Genomic DNA, 24,307 nt, shown 5'->3' with positions numbered 1-24,307 from the left:
TTATTTTTTTTTAATTTTTTTTTTTTGTTATTTTATTTGATTTGATTTTATTTGATTTTATTTGATTTTATTTTATTTTATTTTATTTTATTTTATTTTATTTTATTTTATTTTATTTTATTTTATTTTATTTTATTTTATTTTATTTTATTTTATTTTATTTTATTTTATTTTATTTTATTTTATTTTATTTTATTTTATTTTATTTTATTTTATTTTATTTTATTTTATTTTATTTTATTTTATTTTATTTTATTTTATTTTATTTTATTTTACTTTACTTTATTTTATTTTATTTTATTTTATTTTATTTCGATTTATTGAACAAAAAAGCTTATTAAAGTAAGATCGTATGATGACCTGCAGTTTCTAATAGAAAAACAAAACTATTAGAGTTCCATCGGCTTTAATGCAATAGCGAGTGACTTAGAGTAAAAGCGAAAGTTTTGTTTTTGTTTTTGTGAACTTTAGAAAATAGTGTAAATAGAGTTTTCCATCAAAAGTTCAAGAGCATCAAACGCTGCCAACTCTTCGTAGACCTTCTGCACGTGCCATCGTCTGTTATTTGCATTTTCCCAACTCTGAACTTGGCAATTACTCTTTCTTGTGACAATAAAAATTACATTTGAAAATTGCAAGCAAACAAAAGCAAAAAAAAACCAACTTAAAATACAAAAATAAAAAAATTGCAAAAAATACAAAATAGCGAACAATAAATACAAAATAAAGAAAATAAATGAGTAGGTGCAAAGGCAACGAAGTGAAACACAGCCACTTAAAGGGCTTGCAAATTCATGCTTTCATACATACATACATAAATATAATACATAAATACATATGCATTAATGGTAAATATTGTATTAGGTAGCTTTTGCGACATTTTCGGTTCAAAGTTATTGGAGTTGAAGAAACTGCTCGCAAGCGATGACAATAACGACAATAAGCTCATTATGGTCGTCATCATAAATAAGCCATTTGTTGGCTACTGACTGACGTATTGTTAGCGAATGAGTATGAACACATTTCATGTCGACATGTATAGAAAGTCTTCCGATGAAACATAAACGAAATGGAAAAAAATTAATACACTTAAATATATTGCGTACAATATTATGAAATTGCAATCAAATTTGGCATTGATTAGGTGAGAAATTGCGTTTCGGTCCATCATTTGGCAACAAACCAATTCAATTAGCCGATTTGATATTTTGCAAGCCGTGTTTTCAATTTTGTTTTATTTTTTCGTATTTGACATTATTGCATGTTTTCACTTTCCTTTAACGAAAAAGTGAAATTACCCTAAAGATGATACAATTTTAAATGAACTTTTGATATTGAATTTAGTAGCAAGCTTTGCTTTGACAGTTAAATTTACTTTATGAAAAAAATTAATACATATTCTTTATAGTGTTGTAAGTAAAAAATTCAAAATATCGAGAAAAACCAAGAATGATAGAAACAAGATTGCGCCCATCAGAGAGTGCGAGACGTCACTTTTGCCAAGTTGTGCAGTGTTGCCAACCATTTGCTCTTCGCAATAAATTTAGTGCTTTTTTATAAATCAAAATGTAAAAAATTTATAAGTTGGTGTTTGTTTTGGTATTTTTAATTTAAAGCTACCGAAACTATAAGTTAAAAAAAACTTTATTATTAAGCAAGAGAATAAACAGGTCAATCTGAGAAGATTTTAGTATTAATGAAAATTTGCTGATTCTAAAAAAATTTGATATAACACATTTATTTAAAACATTTTCAAGACAATTTGTCACGCATACAAAGTTCTTTAAGTAATTCAATAAAAATTTGGTATTTTGTGTTCTTTAAATGGGCATTTTAGTGCGTTTTTATATCCAATTCTAAGCAACACTACAGTAGCGAGAGAGAGATTTGACTGCTGAAAGCAGACGATCACCAACAACAACTGCAATCGCGGGCAATGCGACCAGATGTTAAAAAAAAAGAAAAGCTAAATTAAACTGAGTGAACTAAGACTCCGAGAATAAATAACAACAAAAAAAATTCTAAATGAATTTACGAAAATGGTAATCTGGCCATACTGGTGCTAAAACGACGTAACTCATTGTCAAATTCGCTGAGAACCAAGTAACGGTAGCACGATAGGCGCCATCTCATTATTCTTTCCATCATGGAGAAAAACGGTCTCAAATCCTTCATTTTTAGCGTCTCCTTAAGCAAAAGTAATCTCCCTCCTCCAACAGTTTTAAGCTGATCATGGCAGAAATACGCTCGAAGGTTTGCTTTTGCGTGCCGAGGGGCGACCGCTATTAAAGAAAACTTTTTTCTATCATTTTGCTATTTCATACCCGGAGATTCGAACCTACGCACTACCGAATGGTAGTCACGTACCAAGCCATTCGGCTACGGCGGCCGCCGATGCTAATGAGATACTTTCAATAAATATCTCCATGAATTTACATAGCGTAAAAGAAAAGATTTTATCAATTTCTACATACTTATCGAAGAAACAATTCTTTTGGATTACGCCACTATTGAAGTACCTACTACCTATACCTAAATGAGGTATATGCGGTGGTGCAGACGAACAAATTGTAAATCGGCTAACTACAACCGGAACTAATGGCAATTTAAAGAAATATTTACTTTTTTTAGAACTCCAAAATTTGAAGTTTAACTACAGCTGGCGAAAAACCTAAGTGTAACACCTCAACATTTTGACAAGTTTGGACAATTATTAATTTCTATTATTTTTAATAATTTTTTTTTATAATTCATGCTGTAATAAACACTATAATAAACTAACTTTCAGGCCTTATACAAGATTTATAAAAATTCGACAAATGTTCATCTAAATTACAAATTTTCAAATAAGAATTAAAAAAAAGAAATGGATGCGCACTTCTATAATCCATTAGATTTTAGTACAATAAGTTGCAAGTTTGAAGTGCCTCAAAATTCTCGTTGATTTTCGTTATTTTTTTCTCCCGTGACGGTGTTGCGTATCTTCTTTATATAGAATCGGGCATTTGTTATAGGGAGAAATAACGCAACAGCATCAAGAAAAAAATTATAAAAAATTAAGAAAAATTTTTAAAAACTTGTATTATTATTATTATTATTATTTAGTGACTGAATACCAGTACTAAAATTATGTTTGAGCATTGGCTGCAGAGGCCATCAGCTCTGTAAAAACTTTTAATTTACTTCAATAGGCTATAAATTTCTTCTAGAAATTCTAATTAATTAAATAATAATAATAATTAATGGTTATGAAAAGTTTGTGGAATTTTTAAATTTTTTGTATTTATAAAGTTAGAAATTAATATTTATATGGTTTTCACTAGCCACTGACCTATACTTTTATAAACAAAAATTATGAGAGTTTTAAAAAACGCAAAATAGTCAAAAATGCTCAAAATGCAGAGAGGCTATATTTTTTCGCGTTTGGCCCAGTTCTTTTCGATTTTCCGACATTATGTGCGGCCCCTAACAACTTCAGAAAAGAAATCTTATTAAAATACCCTAGGTGAATATCACAGTTAGCCATTAGGTGTTAATTTGATTCGGTTACACTAGTTTACAGCCAAAACGACCCAAGATCCGGACCATCCAATTCCTATGAAAAAAAGTTAGCTGAGCTAGAAAATCCACTCAATTTTTTTTTTTATGTAGTTTTCAGGATATCGCTAAATAACGGTTATTGGTTTAAAAACCCAGGTAGATGATAAAAATGGCTGAAAACGGGAGAATACGTTAAGCGTTGTGAATAGGTAATGTATGAAATGAAAGCTAATTGTTAAAGGTAATTAAATTTGCCATCTTTTTTTCTTTTATTTATTTATGTTTATTTGTTTATTTAATATCCAACAACAATTTTTGGCTATATTTCAACATTGAAGCTAAAATTTAAATTAAAAGTTAAAAGTAAACATTTTTTCCGATATTTACAAAGTTGAATAACAATTTTTTTTTTTTCAAATATATCGAAATGTTCAATTTATATGCATTGCAAAAAAAAAGGTTTGGAATTTTTTTTACTCATTTCTTAAGCCTAATACTCAAATATTGAAAAAATTTAAGTTATAAATAAAAAAAATCTCCAACAGACAAAACAGTTCTTCGCAAACGAATAAAAATACTGATTTTTGCATTGGCGATAAAGAGTTAGTACCAAAAAAAATTTATAAAAATTGGTTTTTAAAAGGTGCAAAATCTTATAGTAAACATTTTTCGAACTGTTGGTGAAAATAAAAATTGTTTTGTTCAATTATTTTTGATGGAGCACAAATCGAAAAATGCAAAACAACATAACTCTGAACCTGCATTTGGAGCTTTTCACTAAACAATGTTTTACGACCTGGTTGACATGATTCAGAAAAATCTATTGGTTCATTTCGGGCTAAAATTTTTACGCGTATCGTCGACTTAACATCACAGCGCAAAAATGAAAATATTGGGAAATCAAGTTTGAAAGTTTACTGCTCCCGTAAGATTAGAAGGTTCGGTTTTTGATATTACCCTATTTTGCTAGAGTATACTTTTTGATACTATTTCTCCCGTTTTTTTTTTGTGCAGAGGTCAACGAAATGCAAAAATTTAATTTTATGTTCCAGCTTGAGGTTTCCGAGTGTATTTCTGGCATGAAGAAACTTCTCATAAAAAAGTAACTGGCGCTTGGAGGCGGCATAAAACTGAAGATCTTCCATTTAGGAGAAAAAATCGAGACGCACACCACAAATCGGAAAAGAAGCTAGGCCATATACTCAAGCAAAGGGTATAGGTGCCAATTACACGATCTTTGATGCAAGTGAAATGGTTTCTATTTATTGATACCAATAAATTGAGCCTTAACACATTGAGTGACAAGCGAATTCGACGAGGACCCAAGCTGGTTTTTTGTTATTAAGTAGTGAAAAAGTAGTACAAGCAGGCGCAAATTTAATCATGGAGTTTTGTTTTTAAATAACTTTTTACTAAATAAAAACAAAAATTATTTTAACTGATGGAACCCTTTATTGTGACCTTTACGCGCTCCATTGTTTGTCTGTTTATTTACTGCAGCTGTCTAGTTCACAAGTGTAAAGTATTATTGACGTACGACGGCATTTACAAAAATTAGAAACCTTCTCCAGTGTATCCTCGCTCTGGGTAACCATTGCAACCTAACTTAACCGACAGGATGATTAATTTTGCGCCATCTTGTATACACTGATTTTGAGTGAGCCTCTCATCTGCTTTGTTGTATTTTATAACTACATACTTTTATGTGTCGCATATTTTTGTAAGACAAAGTTGGCCCTGTATACTGAACTGGAATCATAGATTATTTGTAAAGCAGAGTTAGCAAAAGTTTCTAATCGGAGTTTTTTGAGTGACCTTTGGCTTGGCAGCAACAAGGCTTGAAAAAAATAATAATTTGTGTCCACTGGTAATATAAATCGTGGTGTTGCCTGATCTCCCATCGGGCGCGTCCCAGGTGGTGGATAGCTAGCATCATAATAGTGGCCTTCCCAGCTGGGTTAGGTTCCAACACTCGTGTGATGACTCAAAGTTGGCATAGAATCAGGGTGCCATCCGCGAACCAAACTGGCTAGGGAGGAGTCTCGAACAAAAACCGAAAAGGTAATTGAAAACGATGGATTAATTACTTCAGGTGGAACCACACAAGTGGCAATCCACCCACTTCGGCGGCAGGGGCATGGATTCTGGAGGCCCCAATCATTACCCAAGTCTCTCAGCTCTATAAGCGAGAGCGCATCCTGGAGAAGACGGGGATTGATATCGCAATGTCCTCTTCTTCAGAGACGGAAAAACGTTTCCCGGTTTCGGAGGGCCTGAGTTGTGAGGCTGCTTCGGTGGCGGCACGACCACCCAAAGAAGCCGGGAAATCGAAGAGCGTGGCAAGAAGTGAAAGGAGAAAGCGGCGGGCAAGGCTCATGCGGGAGAAATCCTCATGCGGCTCTGTTGGCTCTTCTGCGTCTGTGTCCTCCAAAAGGCCTCGATCGGCGTAAGTCACACCAATAGAAGCCAACAGGTCCTCGGTGGGCACTGGCGCTCCCAAATTGTCTTGCTCTCGACGTTAGCGGAGGAAGACGGTGGCTGAAAGTAGCACACATCTCTGCCCTGAGGCTGGTGCTTCTATCCTCGCCACGACCTCACAAGGTACGAGCGTGATATCGGCGCCAGTCAATGTGGCCAGCGAGGGTTCTGCTGAGCCGCGGTCTAACCGCCGCCTCGACAACAAGTCCAACACAGCTGTCTGCCCGGCGAAAATTTCGTCAGTGGAGGATGGCGAGCTGGTTGGACTAATGACGGGCCACTTTCTTTGGGCGCAGCACATAGAAAGGGTGGACATCTCAGGCAGTGTACTCTGCCCAGCTTGTGAAGAGGAGGTTGAGAGGACGGACGACTTCGTTTCCACGGCAGTCGGCTCTCTGTTACCGAAACGACTCGGATTTATATCCGGCCAAGGATTGCCACTCCAGCAGCATTCCCCGTATGTAAGTATGAGGGATGTTTATACTGCTACAACAACAACAACTTCCTGTGGGTCTGCCCCGCCTTCGCTCGATCAAGTTTGAGGCCTTTGGCATTGATGTGCTAAGAAGTGACCACCATGGCTCCTTGGTACCACAAGATCTACTCAGATTTCTTCGGAGATTGCGTGGATTTGAAGAAAATTAAAAGGGAATCCAAGTGTAGTACAATGGACTTAATGAATGTCTGAGTGCTGCACTTGCTAGTTGTCCCGACAAAAAAAGAGAATATACATACATCGAACTATTACAATTTTTTCAAATTGAAATTTATGAAGTCTATTTTCCACGCTCACTTCTCAAAGCTTAGTTGTACACTGTATTAGATTTACTTTGCGATTACATTTAAACTGCTGACCAGTCACTTGTCCTAGCCATTCACCCAACTTAGATAACCATCGTATATCCATTTGCACCCAGCATGTGTGCCCATATGTATGTATGTATGTGTATGTATGTCTGCTTGAAATACGTTACGTAGTTGTCTCTTTTCGTAATTACCTTTACTGTTCTTCCGTCGACAGTTTGGCGGCAGTAGAAAATGTCAGACAGTTTAATTATTTTTTCAGCTGCAAAAAAAGAGCAACAAAACAGAAGCGAAAAAAAATTGAGCGTTGGGAAACTTTTCATTTTAATATCACTCGTAATGCTGTGCCGATTGGTAGTTTTAAGAGTGTAAGGTGTTGATTGTGCAGTTTATTAATACACTGATATTGCGCTATTCAACGGCAGTCAGTCACAGAAGTCAGGTTGTCTGCTTTATATTGATTGTTTTCGTAGGTTGTATTTATCTAGCAAAGCGGGGGGGACTTTAATTAAATTCTTCGTACATAAGCGTATAAACAAAAGTGCATAATATCACGACAGTGAGAGAGATACATACATATCTACAAATATATAATTAAATTAACTGTTGTCTAATTTTTTCATTCTGCAATTCATGAAAGCTTTGCCGTTCTCTTAAATGGGGCTTATCCGGGTGATTGCATGCAAATCGTGTGAACAGTTACTTACTTTAGCTGTGGAATAATTACATTAATTAATTCAATGAACTGAATTAGTAAATATTTAATTGAACATTTGGAAACTGAGTAATTGATGATTGGCTTAAAAAGCGGATATTAAATGTACAAGGTGGCGCAAAATTAACCATCCAATCACTTTTGTTTTTGAAGAACTTTTGTACCAATTTCAAAAAAATGATTTTAAGTAAAGACCTCTCCTGACCTTTACGCGCTCCACTGCTTGTCTATTTCTATACTGCAGCTGTTCAGTTCACAAGCGTCAAATATGATTGACGTACGAAGCCATTTTGAACTACATTTTTGACAGGATATGAAACATAAATGCCGACTTCACTTAAGTGCCAAGAAGGAATATTAGCTTTTTTTTAGATTAAGGGGACCGTCTAGTTAGCACTTTCAAAAAATCAATTTTTTTTTTTTTTTTTTAATTTTCGAAAGTATATGATGAAATGGAGAGTGCAGAAGGTGTTCCCTACGGCGCAGGCATTGCTGATTGAGTCGAGGTAAGATTTTTTTTCAATTTTATATTAAAAAAAACTTTAAACGCGTTTTTCTCAAAACAACGTTTTAAAAACGGTACCAAGGAGTTTACAAAAACTGTTCAACCGATTCTTTTGAAATTTAAACCACATAATCTACACATACTAAACGAGGTAGTCCACCTATAAAATATTAAAATTTTGCATTGTTACTAATTGTTTATTTAAAAAAACAGCGAAAAAAAAGTGCATTTTTTTCAATTTTTGTCCGTCATTTTGATATTTTTCGGTAAATATTGATTTTTATAGGTGGGTTAACTAGTACTTGTTATACTGAATCTAACCCACTTTGATTTTTTTGTTTCAGACTAGCCGTTCCCGAAATCTGCTTGGTATGTTTTGCACTTCGATTTTAAGGTGTTTACGCGTGGCCACCATTTTGTACATTAAAATGCAATAAAATGAATAAAAAATTTTTTTTTACACAATTTAAGACTTTATTTATTATATCTGATAATATCTATATCTGTATCTTTCATTACATACTCAAAAATAATTCTCAAAAATAGCTTTTTTTAAAGATTTCTATTTAAGATTTTTCCAAAGGATGAGAATGCAGAACTCTTATTTAGTGATTCACTTTAAACCCGGCGATTTCAGCTATTGACAATTATGATAATTTACTGATGGATATCCTGTTTATAGATTTGTCAAATGTCTGCATATTTTAGGGTTTCTCATTGGCCCCTACTCTACTGACAGTGAAGAGCGGTTCAGATCCATTATATTATTAGAAGTAGAAGTGCTTTGGTATCATCAAAGTGACATGACACGTCGTACAGTGTGTGAGATAATCAATTTAGTGCAGAAAACATTCTATGAACGCATACTTTCAAGTGATGACCCTGTTAATTTTGATCTTTATTTTGATCTCGAAGGTCGTGTAAGATCACACCAATAGGCTATTTTTTGTTATTTTTTGTGGCTATATGTAGTATGGAGCGGTGATCATATGAGCGACAATCGGAATTCTTGCGGTACAATAATTTTTGAATCTTTTTAAATCCAACAAATGTTGGGAATGAGGAACAAATTTGGTAAAAATTAAAAAGTAGAGCTTCCAATCAAATGCCTGTGGGAAAAATTATGAGGATAATCACACCGGAATGCAGCCAAACTTATAGTCTTACCAGCAATATACATGGAGCAACAGCCAAGTGACGCCCTAAGTTGATTGATTTCAGTTCTGTTCGGTTTTTGTTAGGTTGCTACATCTGTGTTTCACATTCTTTACGCATTTAGGAGTCTTCTAGGTGTCTTCGATTTTTTACAGTTTTAAAAATGGATTTGAATTTGCAACAATGAGTTTGTATTAAATTTTGCATTAAAAATGTATTCAACGGCACGAAAACTTTAGAAATGTTGGAAAACAAGTGATCGTGAGTCCTCCAAGGATGATGAACGTAGTGGCAGGACGTCGACAGAGATAGAGATAGTTAGTCCTGTGAGAATTTTCCAGATTCTTTGACAAATTTGTAAATATCCTCCAGTTTTAGAGAACGAATAATACTCATTCTCATGACATCGGAACCCAATACTCGTAGTCGCGCTCTAGCAAAGGCAGGACACTCACAGAGAAAGTGCTCAGTGCTATCCGCCTCCTCCAAGCACGACAGGCATACCGGGTCCTCGATGATTCCAATGGTGGCCATATGCTGACCCCATGGGTTGTGTCCTGTAATGATGCCGACCATCAACCGAATGTCTTTCCTTCTAAGTTTTAGTAGAAAGTTTGACAGTTTTCTGTTCGGACTCGTCACAAAACACTTTGCAGTTCTGCAGCGTTCTAGACCGGACCATCGCTCTTTATGTAGATTGCCTACATAATCGTTGATCCAGTTCTTGATTCCTGCGGGACTGATTCCGATTATTGGCTCTGGCCCCTGTGGAGGCACCGCTGATCCACGGTTGGCCAATTCGTCGGCAATTTCGTTTCCTTGAACACCGGAGTGTCCTGGAACCCATATAAGTACAAGCCTGTTCTGTTTTGCGACAGAATTAAGCTTCTTCTTACATTCTTGAACAATCTTTGAGGTTTGCTTCAAGTTCTCCAGGGCCTTCAATGCAGCCTGACTGCCACTGAAGACTCCAATCTGTTTCCCGCTCCATCTCCTCTCGATTATCCATTCGGCTACTTTTAGGATGGCAAAAACTTCTGTTTGGAAGACAGTTGCCATTCCCCCCATAGCGTAGTGATACTTATTACTATCGTTTAAGTACCATCCGGCTCCAGACCCTATTTCAGTCTTGGACCCATCGATAAAGAAAATATCCGTCAAACCTCCCTGCATGCCTCCTGGATTGCTCCATTGCTCACGCAATGGAAATCTGACATCAAATTTCCTTCCGAATGAAACTGTGGGTATCAGGTCATCTTTAGGTGCCAAAAACAGTGGATACTGCTCCGACAGCAACTTAAAGATTTCTCTGTGTCCCGAAGCTCCATCTTCGTGCCAGAAACCATATTTATGGAGTCTACACATAGCTTTTATTGCTTCCTGTTGTATCTTAAGATCCAGGGGGAGCAAATCAAGCATAGCATTTAGGGCATCTCCAGAGGTTGTACTCATGGCACCCGTGATGCATAAACATACACTTCTTTGCAGCGTGTATAGTTCCCGGATTGTGGACTTAACCATGCTCCGTCGCCACCAGACCACAGAAGCGTAAGTGATGATTGGTCTGATAAGTGCCGTGTATATCCATAGGACCACAGCAGGTTTCAGACCCCAAGTTTTGCCAAAGGCTCTACGGCATTGCTGAAAAATCTTCAATGCACGATTCACCTTCAGTGAAACGTGTGTCTCCCAAGTCAGCTTCTTATCCAAGATTACTCCTAGATATTTAACTTCGTTGGAAAGACCAAGTGTCACACCTTTCAGTGTTGGAAGACTGAGTCCATCCAATTTCCGTTTTCTCGTAAGCAAGACTATAGTTGTTTTGTTCGGATTAACGGAAAGACCTTGTCTCATGCACCAATCACCGATTTTGTCAAGAATCCTCTGCACTTTCGTGCAAAGCCTCCTTAAGGATTTATCCGATGTTAGCGCACAGACGTCGTCCGCATATGTTTGGACGTGAAAGCCGAGTTCCTGCATCTCCACTAATAGGGAGTCTACGACGAAGCACCACAGCAGCGGAGAAAGACCACCTCAATGGGGACATCTGTGCTTGGCCCTGACTGTGATTTGCTCGTCATCGCTCCCACCAGCGGTTAACAGCCTCTCAGAGAGCATGGAGTATATCCATTTTATAATGGCTTGATTAACTCCGTGTCGTTCGGCAGAAGAACATATCGAGTCGAAAGTGGCATTATCAAAAGCCCCCTCAATGTCCACGAACACGCCCATTGTGTATTCGTCAGCTTCCAGCCCAGCTTCAATCTTGCTAACAAGATCGTGTAAGGCTGATTCACATGATTTTCCACTCTGGTAAGCGTGTTGATTTCTACTAAGTGGACTTCTCGGCAATACCCCCACTCGAATATGTTTCTCCACCACTCGTTCCAGACTTTTCAACATGAACGATGTCAAACTGATTGGTCTGAAACTTTTTGCTAGGGAATAGTCATCTTTTCCTGGTTTCGGAATAAATACTACTCTTACGCGTCGCCATTGGGATGGTATATAACCAAATGCAAGAGAGGCTGTGAAGATCCTTTTCAGGGCCTCAATCAGCCTGTCTCCTCCTTTTTTAAGCATTGCTGGATATATTCCGTCAGGTCCAGGGGACTTAAAGCTCTCAAAGGAAGATAAGGAAAACCTTATCGATTCCCTTGTCACTATCCGAATGGTAGTCACGCACAAACCCATTCGGCTACGGCGTCCGCCAAACAAATAGAAACAAAAATAGATAATAATCGCAAATTAACCAGCAAAGAAGTTGAACATTGTTTCTGGATCCATTCAGGACATTATAGTTAATGATTTGGATTTGCATTGCAAAGTTGGTCCCAAAGTATATTACCTGAATTTCATGCAGAAAGGGGACCGCGTTGATATCGCCAAAGACATGATTTTCAAGGCTGTATCCGCCCCAGCTTTCTCTAAACGCATCATTACTGGAAACGAGACGTGGGTTTATGAGTACGGCAATCTAAACATCAGTTAATCATCAATTAATCAATACCATAGAACTACGTCGTTTTCAGTTGAAAAAGAGATCGATGCTTTACAACGTTGCAATTACACGGTAATGTATTCCCAAAATTGTTGCCAGAAGGTCAGACATTTAATAAGGGCTATTATTTGGGCGTTATGAGACGTTTAGGTGAAGCAATTCTTCAAAAAAGAAAGAATTTTTCGGGAAAAACTCTTGGATTTCAGACCAAAATAACACACCATCGTACGGTGCCATCAGTACCCGGGAATTTTGGACCAAGAACGAAACGAATACCATCCAATAGCCATCGAATTCACCTGATGTGGCTGCCTTCGATTTTTTTCTGCTTGATCGATTCAAAAAACCACTACGGGGAACGCAATTTAACAGCGGAAAGGAAGTACATAATGGAAAAATCGAAAATGGCTCTGATGGGCTGTACCGAAAATATAGCTGGGCAGCTCGACAGATGGATCAAACGCTGGCATAAATGACTTGCAGTTGATATCACTTTTGAGGAATAAACTTTTTTTTGAATTTTCTGAATATATTCCGGGAAGTTTTTAATCAAGGGTATTCTCTGTATCAACATTAAAACAGAGAATAGTAAACAGCTAGTACAGACTCGCATGTGTACTGCAACACTGTGTTGGAGAGGCGTGTTCCGCTGTTCATGCTATCGAGGAACCTTGCAAGAATTTTGTCTACTCGCGAGCATTGCAATTATTTTCAGTTATTCACATTTTCAAATTTGTAGGACCTGGGGCTAAAGTTAAATTTTTCAGTCCAGTTTTATTATATCAAAATAAAAAATTGTTTTTTTTTAAATATTTTTCTGGTTATCTAAATCAATGTTATTTAGTTTTTAGGTTAGAATTTCATTTTTTAGCCGTATAAACTTTCGTGGGATTTTTTTATAAATAGTACTAAAAATTTTTAATTCGATGAAACCGAAAGCAAACATTTTAATCACAACCAAAAATTTAAATGTACTTAAACCACTGCATGACCGTTATATGAGGTGTGTTCAAAAAGTATCGCGAATTTTGAATTTTCGCTGGTTACGTATATTCGAATTTCGCTTTTTTTGTGGCGATATGTTGGTACTTATACCTCTCACTCATGCCGATGAGTTCGGCCATTTTGAATGTTCAGTTAATTGTGGACAGCGGCTTTGCTTGACGTGTTTCGAAGACGAGCCGATTTTTTCCTATGTATTCAAAAAGATGGATCAAAAACCTGTATCAAGTTTTGTGTGAAAACGAAATTAAGTTCTGAATGTTGACTGTGTCATACGGAGAACCTACTTTGGACCAAAGCAACGTTTATCGGTGGTACAAAATGTTCTCAGAAGGCCAAGAAGATATGAAGGACGAAAAGCGTGCCGGACGCCCGAGCACTTCAAAAACAGACGAGAAAATTGATGAAGTGAAGAAAATGGTATTGGCCAATCGTCGAATCACCGTTAGAAAAGTTACTGAGGACCTAGGCAATGATTTTGGCATGAGACGGGTCGCCGCAAAATTCGTACCAAAACTGCTCAATTTCGACCACACGCAGCATCGCATGAACATTACTAATGAGATGTTGGACTATCCGCGACGACCCAAATTTGCTCCAGAGGGTCATAACTGGTGACGAATTGTGAGCTTATGGTTATGACGTGGAACCCAAAGCTCAATCATCTCAATGGAAGCTGACGCACGAACCCAGACCGAAAAAAGCGCGCCAAGTCAGTCGGTCGAATGTAAAAGTTTTGCTTACCGTTTTCTTCGATTGCAGGGGCGTTGTGCATCATGAGTTCTTGCCACAGGGTAAAACGGTAAATAAGGAATATTACCTGCAAGTTATGCGCAATTTGCGCAAAGTAATCCGCCAGAAACGTCCGGATTTGTGGAAGAACAAAAATTGGCTTCTGCATCGCGATAACGCACCTGCTCAAACATCGTTGCTTGTGCGCGACTTTTTGGCCAAAAACAACACACTAATGATGCCACAGCCACCGTATTCTCCTGGCCTGGCTCCCTGTGACTTTTTCTTGTTCCCGAAACTGAAGAGGCCCATGACAGGTCGACGCTACGCTACGATTGACGAGATAAAGACGGCATTGAAGGAGGAGCCGAACAATATAAGGAAACGATTTTTTGAAGTGCTTCGAAGATTGGCAAAAACGTTGGCACAAATGCATAATATCTCATGGGGATTACTTTGAAGGGGACAAAATAGATATTAATGAATAAATAACTAATTTTTGAAAAAACACAATATTCGCAAACACACCTCGTACAAGATACTCCTAACATCCTTGTTCAGAAATTGGCGCAGCCCAATTGGACATGCTTTAAGGGGTTATACGCAGTTATGAAGCAAATAAAAGACGGGTTGTCAAGGATTTATCCTGAAGAAACTTCAGAATATTTTAATTTGAAAATTTTTGGCGGTTATAAAAGCATCCTTCAAGAACGTAACAAAATTTTTTATTTATGAAAATGTTGATTATAGAGCGCGCTGCAGGCGATTTCTGGAACCTCCTTTAAAAAAAGACGATTTACGGTGTACATCGTAACTCAGGATTGGATTATCTGAAATCAAAAAACCAAACAAATTTTGTTAATACAATATATTAGATTATCTAGTAATAAATCGTTCGGCTAATCAAAATAGTGAATTTTCACAAAATGGCAGCTTTTAAAAGAAATGATTTCGATTTTTCCGTTAAAATTTGGCCGTAAATTGATTATAAAATGGAAAATAAGTATCAGATTTACAAAAGGAACGATTAATTACTAGAAAATGTATCTTTAAAGATTGAGTTAAAACGGTTGACCGATCAAACAAGCCATTTTCGAGATATCGTGTACACCGACTTGAAAAATGCCGTTTTGAAAAAAACACGTTTAAAGTTTCAATACCTACCTTAAAACGTGCCGAGGCATCTCTACATATTTAGGTATAACTCCGAAAGTATTGCTTAGATCTACTTCAAATTTCGCGCGTATACTTTTGAATATATGTACATTACAAAAATGCAATAAAAAAATCGATTTTTTTGAAAGTCATTACTGCGTATAACCCCTTAAACCGTAGTATATTATGATATTGTAAAAATAATAATTTTGTGTAATTTGTAATAACCAAGAATTATAAAAAATTGTTTTATATTTTTTTTATAATTATTTTTAAATTTTATAAATAATTTTAATTTATAAATAATTTTAAATTTTTTATAATTTTATTTTTATATTAATTTTTTTTTTTTGAATTGTGATGGTAAGCAACAAGCACCATTTTTATTTCCATATTATTATGCTAATGTGTGGGGATAAAATCACTAATCTCCTCGAATTTTTTCCTCCCCCGTCACTCATCACGACCAAAATTGGAGTGTAATAACCTGTAATGTATGTATGTATGTATGTATGCATATAAGAGATGTTTCCATGCCACACAAATTCTATTGTTTGCTTTGCAAGAAAAATACCGAAAAGTGCCGAAAGCAATTACGCCATCACACTTAACTCAAATGACCTTACTTTATTTTACAGCAATGCGTAAAAACAAAAAAAAAAGAAACAATGAATGAATGAGAAGAATAAGAAACGGAAAAAACTATCAGCTTCATTAAAGAGGGTCCGCAATAGCCGTAAAAATATGTACCCACACAAGTACAATGAACACAAAGAATAGCAGAGAAGTAATCATGCAACGCCTCCATCAAAAAATAAGAATGAAAACACAAAAGATTGTCAGAATACTAAGCCACAAACCGAAATCTTGGAGTCTGCCAGTCGGCAAAAGAATCGTCGTACTGTAAATCACTACATACTTACATATTTGAATAATAAACTTTGCATATTCCCAACCACCTTGCATTGTGTACCCTATGCATTCATGCTTTTTATACGCACTCTCTTGCATTCGCATTGTGAACCTCTTGCAAAAAAAAAAAACAAAATAGTAACGATTTTGCAATACGCAAAATGCTAACAATGAGGAACACCCAAGTTACTCATACGCCGCGTCAGCTTCAATGCAAAAAAGAAACCAAACCCTAGCCAAACGACCGCTCATTGTTTGGTATTGCGACTACATATTTCTTTTACGGAATTAAGCAATATGCCACGCCATTAGTAATTTCTAATGCTTTTATGAGGCTCATACAGCGGTGTTGGTAACATTGTTTACTAGCCCATATGCAAATACTTGTATGTATTACGTGCGATTACGCTAACGAAAGGACAGGAAGTAACTGAGGTAGAAAAACAATGGTTTCTATTTGTTTTATTTGCCGCTATTTGCATGATGGCGTGAAACTCATAATTTTTCAGTTTTCACGCTAATGACTTATATTTAGTGCGTATGCTTGCTTAGGTGTTAATTTGCATGCATATGCAAATACTTACTTACTTCTAACGAGGTGTGGATGTAAAAACAATAGCGATTCACTTGTGACAACAGCCAAGTTGATTGTGTGGAGGTGACATTAATCTGCAAGAAAGAGTAAACAAACGATGAAAACAACTGTGCTAGTAAAAGTAAATTAATACATGATTTTACTACTAATTTTCTAATACTTGTAATCGCGAAAGAATTGACTAATTGTGATACTTTTTTGGATGGATAGATTTCGAGGTAGCTCTAGAAGCAGTGCACGAAACGAGTGATATAATTCGAAGCGTTCGAGATAGCTCTAGCTCAACTGTTATGAGTGGTCTTAATTGAATTCTTTCCGAAGGTTATCCGTATGACCAGAACCATAAGCCCTTTTTTGAAAAGCTGTCTATTGAGTTATCTGTCTATTATTATTGGGCCATAGCCATAATACACTGCGGTCTCTGAAGTGGTATATTGTGCTTAGCCGCAAGCCTAAAATTTAAGCCTTCTGATGAATCTGAGTACCTCCTCAAATTTTGTGTTCCATACCACAAAATGATTTGGAGTCGCGCCAGTTAATTGAACGAATAAAATTTAAGCCTTCTGATGAATCTGAGTACCTCCTCAAATTTTGTGTTCCATACCACAAAAGGTGTTGGAGTCGCGCCAACTAATTGAACGATTCTTTGTCACATTCGCAGCGAATAGACTCTGGACTTTCATCATCCAGTTGGCAAAAATATCATACGCTTGTTTCTACTAATTTTAGTTTGCTGAAATGATAACGAAAAGAAAAGTGTCTCGTTTAGTATACAGTGAGAGCTCGTAAGCCCTCTTTATCCAGATTTAGGAGCATATTCGATGATCTTCTGGAGGGGAGCATAAACTGTTCAGCCTGCCTCTATCTTGTAGTCCCCATTCAGTCTCATATGGATTCCCTGTCCTCCCTGACTTTGACAAAATTTCTTTATGTGAGTGATATTAACCTGCTATCTAGTAAGACCGTCTACAGACGGTCATCATAAAACCCTCCTTGGTTTTATATGGAATTTTCTTTTTCGTGTGAGCCGGCATGGCTGACTTGAAACGGCTATGACGGAACCATTCTAAATCATTTATAGTGTTCATTTGTTTCATTTTGATGTTTATCGTCAGTTTAGTAATGGCCGTGGTTGAAAAAATTACAGTTGAAAAATTTCATCTTTTCGTTTGTGAAAAAGTGGCCAAGCATTGCAGAAATTTCTTCAAAAATTCAAAACAGGTATGCTTCTTCATCACAGTGAAATAATCATTCACATTCAATTTTAAATGTTACCTAGCATTACAGGTATACGATGAAATGAACAATAAAAACTTCCTCTTATTGTATTGAATTTAAAATTATATTAGTTTGCTTTAATTTCCGTGTAGACGGTCTACCTTTTTTGTTACCTGGCGAGTGAATGTAAAATAGACTCCAAATTCGTTTTTAGCGTACTAAAATTAACGTCATATGAATTTTACATAGTTTGTTGACGATTGTTTATAGTCTGCTGGATAGAGGGTTAAGTTGGAATCATCTTAGATTGTACTTTTCAGTTTTCCTGCTTTCGAAAGATTAAGCTTCAGACATCTTATAACATGCTTTGAACTAATAAACTTTTAGCTAACTACTCTGCGCTATCGCTCTTAGATATTAACCTCAAATCATACAGCGTCTCGTGAGTGTCACTCACTCCTAGTTCTTTTTCATTTAATAGTACCACAATCAGCGAATACTTTGTTGACAACCCAAGTGGAATAGAACATGACTAGGGCTAGTCGAAATTTCCAAGCACTCAGGCAGTGTTGTCCATTCTGTCTAAGATGACGAGAAAAGATTTTAAGTACAGGCAAAGAACAAGTAAGTGAGAATTCATTGCATTTATTGCAATTTTTCGAATTTTTTTTTTTTTAATCTTAGCAGTTTTTCGAGGGAAAGCGAATGTTGTAGTTCATCCATACTTGAGTATGAGTCCAACGACCTACCATCCATACTCAAGAACTGGGTTATAAGCCATACTTGACAGTGGCAGAGAAAATATTCTCTACTATCCTCATTATCCAGACAAGATGTCGTCCGCATGGGCTGTGCTTCGTAAGTAGTTCTAGCAGCGCTCGTATCTCACCCCTCTCACCCTCTTTGCAGAAATTTTACTACATTTTGCGTAACCTTTTCAGGAAACCCTTGCTTGTGCTATATGTAGATGTCAGTGCTGCATCAACGGCTCTCCAAGTGATTCCCTGTTCTTTAGGGGCCACTATCTATCCTAAACCATCCCAACGAGGTATTACAATTAACAATAGCATTCAAGTAATAATGATGCTTGAAAAGTCAAAGCAAAAATAGAGCTAATACAAGTATTTACTACGCAGTTCCATCCATTCCCATACTTTGCGCATTTCCAAAGCTCTCGCAAAGCTAAATTGTTTTCATAGCTATGCACGCAGAGTTCAGCTAATTTTTAATAAAATTAACCGTGAATGCTGTGAAAGTGAATTTTCCCATAAGAGTACATTGCCGGTATATCGCAGCGCAAATGACAGCGCAATTATTATCCAATTTAAATGCAAAGCTTGTAGTGAGAATTTTTCAAGATGAATTATTTATTGCGCGCATAAATGCATATAAAATACTATGTATGCACTTTGGATAGGTTCAGCCCCATCTAGGGCAGGTAAGTAACCACAAATGTTTTACAGCAACTTTTAGCGGGGAAAGAACAATTGTTGCTCTAAAACTTACTCATCATTATTTAACGCTAAATGACTTTGAGGTGTAATTAAAGTACAGCCATAATTCTGACTTGCTCACATTTGCTGCGACTAGCTTGCAAAGCAATGATTTACGAATTTGAAACCCAGCTCGCCACGTTGACTAAGCATCTGAGATATGTTTGCATGTAAGTAATTGCTTTCGAGAAAATTGGCTCCCTACCACGTGTTTTGTTGTTTTAAATTATTGTCATCTAATTCGTATGACTGGACAATGCAAAATACTTACATAAGGCCTGTTCTATTCGTCATTTCCCCGCCCCCTATGTTTGAACTCGATTAACTGAACGAAAAATGTTACATGCGAAAGCAACAACAAAGTTATCGAGCAAGATTCGCCGCTAGCGAGTATGGCTACAGCTTATTAGACTCACTTACAAAAGTGCAGGGTGCCACAAATATTTACAAAATTATGTTTAAAAAGAGAATTAGGCAAGTGAAGGAGTGTATGAACTTAGAAGCTAACGGGCTCATGTTTTCCAAAAAAAAACTCAAAGAGTCATGTAACTTTCGTTCTTATATCAGATTTCAGCAAATTTACAAGACTTCTGACGCCTTTAATTTTAAAATTATCGTAAAATTTTATTAAATTTTTTTGCGGTTTGCCAAGCGTACAATTGAGTCTAATAAAAAGTAAGCTACAAAAATTAATAAAAAGAATTTAAATTTTGAGACATTCTAATGGAAAATTTGTATATAGAGTTCTTTATTTATTTTTATAATATACTATTTTTGGAAAGTAGCATAATTTTTTGTTCAAAATTTGTTCGTAATAAATATATGAAAAATAAAATTCTTCAGCAAATGAATAATTTTTTTTTCGAAAACAAATATTTAAACGATATTTTTTAACCTAAAAAACTAACAAAAAATTTAAGAAAATTTAACATTTTAAGTCGTATTCTTAAAAAAATAATTACTATACAGTTTCTAAAAGTGAAATATTTTTGTGCTTTAGAATAAAAAAAAACCTTTTTTGGAAGAAAAATTAATTTTTTTCACATTTTTTCTTTGTAATATTTTTTCTTTATTAAATTTTGAGTTTTATTTTATATGGAAAACTTTCGTATATAGTTTTTATCTTCTTCTACAAACAAATCTATTTTTTTTTGTTGTTCAAAATTTTTAGGATATTTCTTTATATTATTCAGAGGACAAAAATTTTGAACGAAAAATAGTTTTATTCCAAAAAAAAAATTTTTTAAGTTTATTTTGTCTTTAAGATTTATTTTATGTGAAACATTTTGGCTTATAGATTCTTTAAGTGAAATGTCCTCGATGCTTTTTATATTTAATTTTTTTCTTCTTTTTAGGATAAAATATATTATTTTTTGAAAAAAAAAAAATAAAAAGAATTTCGTTTCAAATTTTTGGCATTATTTTCTATAACATTTGGAAAACAAAAGTTTTTTTTAACTATATTTTGTTCAAATAATTAGAAAAACAAATTCTAAAACAATATTCTTTTAGGATAAAATATACCTTTTTGGTAAGAAAATTAATTTTTCTGTTCAAAATTTTAAGTATATTTAATATATTGTAGTATTTGGGAAAGAAATTTTTTTTTCACACATTTTTTAAGTATATTTGTCTTTAAAAATTAACAAACAAAACTTTAAAATACGAAACATTTGTAGACGTATTATGGGGAAATTTTATTACAATATATAGTTTTTTTTTTTAGTAAAATATCTTCGATTATTTTTTATATTGAAAAAAAAATTTTTTTTGTTTATCTTAAAATATAGGTACCATTTTGGAAAACAATATTCATTCTTTTATACAAAATTCTTAGGACTTCTTTTTTTTTGGTTTTGGAAAATCTTTGAAAAAACAACACAATTCTGAAAAATTACACATTTGAGACTTCATGTGGAAAACCTTTTTACATGTTTCTGAGTGAATTATCTTTAGTTTATTTTTTTTCATTTAAATTTTTTTTAAGATAAAATATACAATTTAATATTTTGTTCAACATTTTTGGGTCATTGTTTTTTGTTTTCGGTAGTATTTGGAAAATAAAAATGTTTAACAAAAACGTAATTATTTCCCAAAAAAATGTTTTCAAAAAAGAAAAAAAAATTTACGAAATAAAATTCTAAATAATTAAAAATTGTACGACTTATTCTACTTAAAAAAACTATTTACATAGTTTCTTGAAGTAAAATACTTTTTTTAAATAAAACAAGGACATTTTTTAGATAAAATACACTATTTTTGAAAAACTTAATAGTACAAATTAAACTATAAAAATGTAAATGAATATAAACGTATTTGGGAAATAGTATATTTTTTTTTGATTTTTCAATATTTTAAAGACTTTTTTTTTGTAATACTTTTAAGACATATTTTTTGTAATATTATATTTGTAAAACAAGCATTTTGTTGTTTTTGTTTTAAGAATATTTTATTCTACAAAATTAACGAAAAATTCAAAAAATGTTGAAAAGAACCGAATATATCTCACTTCAAAAAACTATGCAGCAATAAACAATTTCAAAATTATTTAACCCGTTTTCAGAAAAATGTACGCCAATGCGCAAAATATTTGGATCACTTAACATGTAATCGCTTTGTTCCAACTGGCTTCGCAGTAAATCCAAACATCCAAGAACTTATTGATGGTTTTTGACTCTATCACAAAAGGCTCCGACGAAATTCGCTAAGGTCCAATATCTGCTTGAACCGTTTTTCAAAAAAATGTTTCAGTAAAGGACATACAGATTATATTAAAATATATTTATTTGCACCACTCCGCTATTTAGAAATCGCCTAATATATTTACACTACAAATTGGTGCATACATCCATTATTAAGAGTGCGGCCTCTGCTCCAACTCGTATTGCACGACTTGATCTTGTCCTACAAAGTGCGGGCGCTACGATTCTGTGCCCCTTACAAACAACAGATAGTTCTTATGAGTAGCTCTTTCATTACAGAAATGTACTAGGAGGTTTCTATTACAATTCAAAGTTTCCACCCGACTGGTGGGTATGGGCACGAGGTGCCACCAGAAGTCTTTATGTAAATACATGAATCTTAGTTGAAATTTTAATTTTTTTTGAGTCAGCAAGTTACGTGATACACAGATCTAAAAAATACAACTTTTTTTTATATAGAACTGGTTACGATGTATTTGTGTGTACCTACTGCATATTTGTATACGGCAATAGGTATAGCGGACGCTAAATCAAACAATTGAGCTAAGGTCATCACCCTGAACTTTTTGAGAGATTTGGAGTCACTGCTGACTGCCTTTATAAATTTTGAAAAATTGGCATTCCAATTGAAATCAGCGACGCCAAAAACCCCTGAGTAGTAATTTTTATGAGTTTAAATTATAGTAATTTGCAATCCGATTGCCTTAGCTCGATTTTAAAGGGTTAATCACATTTTATTCAAAGTTTTTGATTTTATAACATTTTTTTTTTTTATCTGCTTAGATAGTTTTTTATAGTGTAAGGATCAAGTTTTGAACTGAGTTAAAGTTGAAGTGTGTAGCATGTCAGGTTTTTAAGAAAGAAAGGGATAAAAGCACTCGAAACACATTTTTTATGTACTTTCACCTCCAATTTTTTATACTTCTTTTTATACGTGTTTTTTACCCCAGAATCGTATTCAGCACACGACTCTACATCAGAAACCAGTCTCATATCCACAAAAACAAAAACAAAATCTCGAGCCACTAAGTACTCTTTACCTGCCCCTAAACTCACACAATCACTCTCCCTGAATTTCTCATGTACCAAAACAAATCCACATTTACATAAATGTACATATCCATACATACATACATATGTATGTATGTATGTACGAGTATAAACACTAATTATTTTATTTTTTGTCCTACGTTAGTTTTAATTTAATTCGAATTGTGGCAATAGAAATATTCATTTTGTATTCATCGCAGCAGCCGCATAACTAGCGGCACTGCGGCGAAGTCAATGAAAGTCAAGTTCCCTTATATGAAGATGAACTTGACTTTACGCAAATGAGCTCACTGGTCGAGCTAATCGAACGCTAGTTGTTGGGCAACTAAAAAGCATCTAACTACATTTAATGGAACCAAGCCTCTGTTAATTTATATGCGACTATTTATTTTCAACAAATTTTTATGAGCAGTGGCAGTTTGTCTAACAAATGTAAGTATGATAATTGCACTTATACATATAGATTCTAATAGATTTTCTAACAGCAGACGCTCACTGAATTTTTACGAGATTGCGACAGAAGGTATTACAAATCTATATTTTTATTGCTAAACAGTAAACACCAACTGGAAATGTTTCGAGTGATGCAATAACAGCTGGTATTTTAAAAATGCCCCATTATCTTTTGGATGAAATTTCAGCAAGAGGAGTGAAAGAACGCCCTTCCTTGGGAGTGATAAAATTAAGTTGATTATTTTCGCGTTGCAAGTGCGTATCATTATTTTGGCAATACTGTGAGAAGTCGAGGCTTCCCATACAGACTGTGCTTCCAGAGTTAGTTTCTCGTCTAGTTTGCCGTCTTCAAAACTGAGCGTTTGACGTACTCATTCTAGGCAAGCTGGTGCCTGACTTAGCAAGCTCGTCAACTCTCTCATTTCTCTCTATTCCCTTGTACTCTGGTACCCAGTAAATTGTGACCTGTCTATTTTTCGCAGTGTTCGTCTATTCGTTGCACGCATACCGAGCTAGTTATTACAGGCATTATTGCTTAAATAGCAGCTTGATTGTCGATGCATAGGTTTGTGCGAGTATCGAGAGGAGCAAATTCCAACGCGTATTCAACTGCTTTGGTTACAGCATAGATCTCAGCTTGAAATATGCCACAGTGATTAGGAAGTCTGAAAGACTTAAGGCGATCAAATTGCGGGCAGAAGACAGCCCTTCTTACTCCTCCCGTCATTTCCATCTATCTGTAAACAAATTGTTTGCATGGTAATCGGATTCTAAGCCCTTCTGATAGCCATTCTGTA

At 35.0% G+C, this 24,307-nt stretch overlaps 1 protein-coding gene across 7 annotated transcripts in view; it reads right to left on the bottom strand.

Annotated features, from left to right (window-relative positions):
- LOC128857891 (mucin-5AC) overlaps nt 1-24,307 on the bottom strand; it is a 141,986-nt gene that overhangs the window by 33,588 nt on the left and 84,091 nt on the right. For 6 of the 7 annotated variants that reach the window (XM_054093707.1, XM_054093709.1, XM_054093708.1 and 3 more), the window contains one exon: nt 16,588-16,668. The gene's annotated coding sequence lies outside the window, so the exon portion shown is untranslated. Of the gene's footprint in view, nt 1-16,583; nt 16,669-24,307 lie in introns of all 7 variants that reach the window. The other variant, XM_054093704.1, reaches the window with a different exon arrangement.

Source organism: Anastrepha ludens, chromosome 3 (assembly GCF_028408465.1).
Source record: "Anastrepha ludens isolate Willacy chromosome 3, idAnaLude1.1, whole genome shotgun sequence".
Taxonomy (NCBI): Eukaryota; Metazoa; Arthropoda; class Insecta; order Diptera; family Tephritidae; genus Anastrepha; species Anastrepha ludens.
The sequence above is the reverse complement of the archived record's forward strand: the minus strand, read 5'-3'. Positions and strand labels throughout refer to the sequence as shown.